Source organism: Neomonachus schauinslandi, chromosome X, assembly GCF_002201575.2.
Source record: "Neomonachus schauinslandi chromosome X, ASM220157v2, whole genome shotgun sequence".
Classification (NCBI taxonomy): domain Eukaryota; kingdom Metazoa; phylum Chordata; class Mammalia; order Carnivora; family Phocidae; genus Neomonachus; species Neomonachus schauinslandi.
Window position 1 is genome coordinate 45891402 of NC_058419.1, and position 5243 is coordinate 45896644.

The following is a 5243-nucleotide window of genomic DNA, read 5'->3' on the forward strand; positions in this document are numbered from 1 at the left end:
CACCTGAAATCCTGCTATGGACCAGAGTGGGGCCTGCCTAAAAGAAGCCCTCCCTCTCAAAAAGACACTCCATATCCTCCAGGTGTGGAATCAGCATTTGTACTATCCTGAGAGTGAGTGTCCCCTTAAATTGTGTGCTCTAGGAGCCTCACGTGCCTCACCTACCTCGCCTTCATCCTGGCCCTGGCTGAGAGGAACACTAATAACGATAATGGCTAAAATTACCTGAGCACTCACTATGTGCTAGTCATTAGGCCAAGACTGTTCCATGTGTTATCTATTTAATTCTTCCCTACCACCATGTGGAATAGGTAGTACTATTATGTTCGGTTTAGAGATAAAACAGACTTAGAATATTAAGTAACTTGTGCAAGTTCACACAATCAGTTATTGGCAAAGTTACGGTGATGGACTGTGTGTATTTAAAATCCATGTTACTAACAATTTGCAGACAGCATTACTTTGTTACGAAAATGAAGTTGAAAGAAGATAAGTGACTTGAATATAACTGCAACTCAGTGACCTGAGTCTCAATGCAAATACCTCTCAAACAGATCGGCTCTTATGCTTTGTTCTCCTGTAGCATCTTGTCTTTCCAGGACTCAATGGGAAACCTCTAAAATTAATGTGGAGAATGAAACAACAGGAAAGGGCTGGATTATTTTCTTAGTGCGTCATCTGTATCATGCACATATGGTAACTAATGCAATGATCTTTTGTATTGATGATTGTGGGCTGAAATGTGCACGTTATGCTAAGACAACTAAGCAGGGAGTCACATGAATTAACTGGTTCCTGAGATGGTGTAGGGTTCAGGCAGAAGTACTGGTGTTGTTGGGGTGCCTGGGTGGCTCAGTCGTTAAGCGTCTGCCTTCGGCTCAGGTCATGATCCCAGGGTCCTGGGATCGAGCCCCGCATCGGGCTCCCTGCTCCGTGGGAAGCCTGCTTCTCCCTCTCCCACTCCCCCTGCTGTGTTCCCTCTCTCACTGTGTCTCTCTCTCTGTCAAATAAATAAAATCTTAAAAAAAAATAAAGAAGAAGTATTGGTGTTGCAATTTGGGAAGGTGAAATAAGAAGAATGAACATAACATTTATATACTTTCTACTATACGGGATAAACATTATTATATTTCGTCGCCTATATTCTTAATAACCACCATTCAAGGTAGCTAGAATTGTTGTCATTAAGCAGATGAAGACTATAAGATTCATAGGTTAAGTAACTTGCCCCTAGTCTCCAGGCTTGTAAGTGGCAGAGGAGGGACTCAAAACCTATACTGTACCTTAGGCCCAAGATCTTTCCGAATTAACTTGCAGCCTCCTAGGCTTTGAAGCTAATTATTCAGGGCACTGGAATTTACCTAGAGATGGTCAAGACAGTGAAGAATGCCCACCAGTGCATTTTCTTTTTTTTTTTTTTTAAGATTTCATTTATTTATTTGAGAGAGAGAGGGAGAAAGAGCACGAGCAGGGGGAGCGGCAGAGGGAGGGGGAGAAGCAGGCTCCCTGCTGAGCAGGGAGCCGGATGCAGGACTTGATCCCAGGACCCCAGGATCATGACCTGAGCCTAAGGCAGATGCTTAACCAACTGAGCCACCCAGGTGCCCCCACCAGTGCATTTTTAAACACCTGCTGTATTGCCTTATAAATAAAAAAAATTATAAATAATAATGGAGATAAATGGAAATTTATAAATACTAAGAGGCAGAAATCTCACAAAGGAATACTACTGGCAAAGCAAAAGGAATATAAAATTACATGTGTACCTGTATAATCTGTTGATATATTTAAGTTAATAAGTAATTAGCAAGGAAAAACATCTGGAAGGACACATAGCTTATTAGCAATAGTGGTTTTATGGAGTAAAGTGTTGTGACATAAGAGACATAGAGGTTAAATTTTGCCTTCACATAATGTATTGCTATATTGTTTCATTTTATTTCAAGAAACACTTATTGATCTCATAATGTGAAAAATAATTGTATTGATACTTTCAACACAGAAAACAGCTGGTTTTAAACTGAATCAAAAAACTGATCGTGAAAAATATATGTATTGATATTGAAAGGTGCTCACAATATACTTTACAATGGGAAAATCTAATTATAAACTATACAGTAAGATCCTATTATTTAAAAATAAACCAATATATGTATAAAGTATGTTAAAATCTATAACCCCAAATACTTACACACAAACATACACAACTCCTTTTTTTTGTTTTAATTACAGTTTGTTAACATACAGTGTTATATTAGTTTCAGGTATACAATATAGTGATTCAACAATTCCATAGAACACCCAGTGTTCATCACAAGTGCTCTCCTTAATACCCATCACCTATTTAACCCATTCCCCCACCCACCTCCCCTCTGGTAACCATCAGTTTGTTCTCTGTAATTAAGAGTCTGTTTCTCAATTTGCCTCTCTCTCTTTTTCTTTGCTCATTTGTTTTGTTTCTTAAATGCCAAATATGAATGAAGTCATATGGTATTTGTCTTTCTCTGACTGACTTATTTTGCTTAGCATTATAGTCTTTAGCTCCATCCATGTCATTACAAATGGCAAGATTTCATTTTTTATGACTGAGTAATAGTCCATCATATATATATATATATATATATATATATATATATATATATATATATATGCCACTTCTTCATCCCTTCACCTATTGATGGACACTTGGGCTGCTTCCATAATTTGGCTATTGTAAATAATTCTTCAATAAACATCAGTATGTTTGTACCAATGTACAAACATGTATCCCTTTGAATTAATGTTTTTATATTTGGTGGGTAGAAACCCCGTAGTGTGATTACTGGATCGTGTTGTAGTTCCATTTTTAACATTTTGAGGAAACTCCATACCGTTGTCCACAGCAGCTGCACCAGTTTGCATTCCCACCAGCAGTGCAGGAGGGGTCCTTTTTCACCTCATCCTCGCCAACACCTGTTGTTTCTTGTGTTACTGATTTTAGCCCTTCCGACAGGTGTGAGGTGATATATCATTGTAGTTTTGATTTGCATTTCCCTGATGCCGAGTGATGTTGAGCATCTTTTCATGTGTCTGTTGGCCACTTGGATGTCTTCTTTGGAGAAATGTCTCTTTGTGTCTTCTGCCCATTCTTTAATTGGATTATTTGCTTTTTGGGTATTGAGTTGTAAAAGTTCTTCATGTATTTTAGATACTAGCCCTTTATCAAATATGTCATTTGCAAATATCTTCTCCCATTCCGTGGGCTGCCTTTTAGTTTTGTTGATTGTTTCCTTCGCTGTGCAGAAGCTTTTTATTTTGATGTAGTCCCAACGGTTTATTTTTGCTTTTATTTCCCTTGCCTAAAGAGACATATCTAGAAAAGATGTTACACTGATGTCAAAGACATTACTGCCTATGCCCTCTTCTAGGGTTTTTATGGATTCAGGTCTCATATTTAGGTCTTTAATCCATTTAAAGTTTATTTTTGTGAATGGGGTAAGAAAGTGGTCCAGTTTCATTCTTTTGCATGTAGCTGACTAGTTTTTCTAACACAATTTGTTAAAGAGACTTTTTCCCATTGGATACTCTTTCCTACTTCATCAAAGATTAATTGACCATATAATTGTGAGTTTATTTCTGGGCTCTCTATTCTGTTCCACTAATCTGTGTGTCTATTTTTGTGTCAGTATCATACTGTTTTGATGATTATAGCTTTGCAATATAACTTGAAGTCTGGAATTGTGATGGCTCCAGCTTCGCTTTTCTTTTTCAAAACTGCTTTGAATATTTAAGGCTTTGTGTATCCATATAAATTTTAGGATTCTTTGTTCTAGCTCTGCAAAAAAAAAAAAAAGTTGTTATTTTGATAAGGATTGCATTAAATCTGTATATTGCTTTGGGTAGTGTATACATTTTAATAATATTTGTTCTTCTAATCCATGAGCATGGAATGCCTTTCCATTTCAATGTTTTGTGGTTTTCAGACTAGTTTTTTCCCCTCTTGGGTTAAGTTTATTCCTGGGCATCTTAATATTTTTGGTGCAATTGTAAGTGGGAATTTTTTTCTTAATTTCTCTTTCTGCTGCTTCATTATTAGTCTATAGAAATGCAGCAGATTTCTGTGTGTTGATTTTGTAACCTGCAACTTTACTGAATTCATTTATCAGTTTTGGCAGGGTTTTTTTTGTGGAGTCTTTCAAGTTTTCTATATATAGTACTATATCATGTGCAAATAGTGAAAGTTTTACTTCTCCCTTACCAATCTGGAAGCCTTTTATTTCTTTGTGTTGTCTGATTGCTGTGGCTAGGACTTCCAGTACTATGTTGAATACAAGTGGTGAGGGTGGACATCCTTGTCTTGTTCCTGACCACAGGGAGAAACCCCTCAGTTTTTACCATTGACTATGATGCTGTGAGTTTTTCATATATGGCTTTTATTATGTTGAGGTACGTTCCCTCTAGACCTACCTTGTTGAGAGTTTTTATCATGAATGGATGCTGTACTTTGTCAAATGCTTTTTCTGCATCTATCAAAATGATCATATGGTTTTACCCTTTCTCTTATTGATGTGATGTATCATGTTGATTGATTTGCCAATATCGAACCACCCTTGCATCCCAGGAATAAATCCCACTTGATCATGATGAATGATTTTTTTCATGTATTATTGTGTTTGGTTGGCTAATATTTTATGGGGAATTTTTGCATCCGCGTTCATCGGAGATATTGGCTTGTGGTAGTCTCTGTGTGTGTGTTTGTGTGTGTGTGTGTGTGTGTGTGTGTGTGTGTGTGATGTCTTGATCTGGTTTTGGTATCCAGGTGATACTGGCCTCATAGAATGAATTTGGGAGTTTTCCTTCCTCTTCTATTTTTTGGAAGAGTTTGAGAAGATTAGGTATTAACTCTTTAAACGCTTGGTAGAATTCACCTGTGAAGCTATCTGGTCCTGTACTTTTTTTGTTTGTTGTAATTTTTTTTGATTACTGATTTAATCTCCTTGCTGGTAATTGGTCTGTTCAAATTTTCTATTTCTTACTACTTCAGTTTTGGTAGGTTATATATTTCTAAGAATTTATCCATTTCTTCTAGGTTGTCTAATTTCTTAGCATATAGCTTTTCATAATATTCTCTTACAATTGTTTTTATTTCTTTGGTGGTGTTTGTTACTTCTCTTTCATTTGTGATTTTGCTTGAGTCCTTTTTTTTGTTTTGTTTTGATGAGTCTTGCTAGATGTTATCAATTTTGTTGATCTTTTCAAAGAGC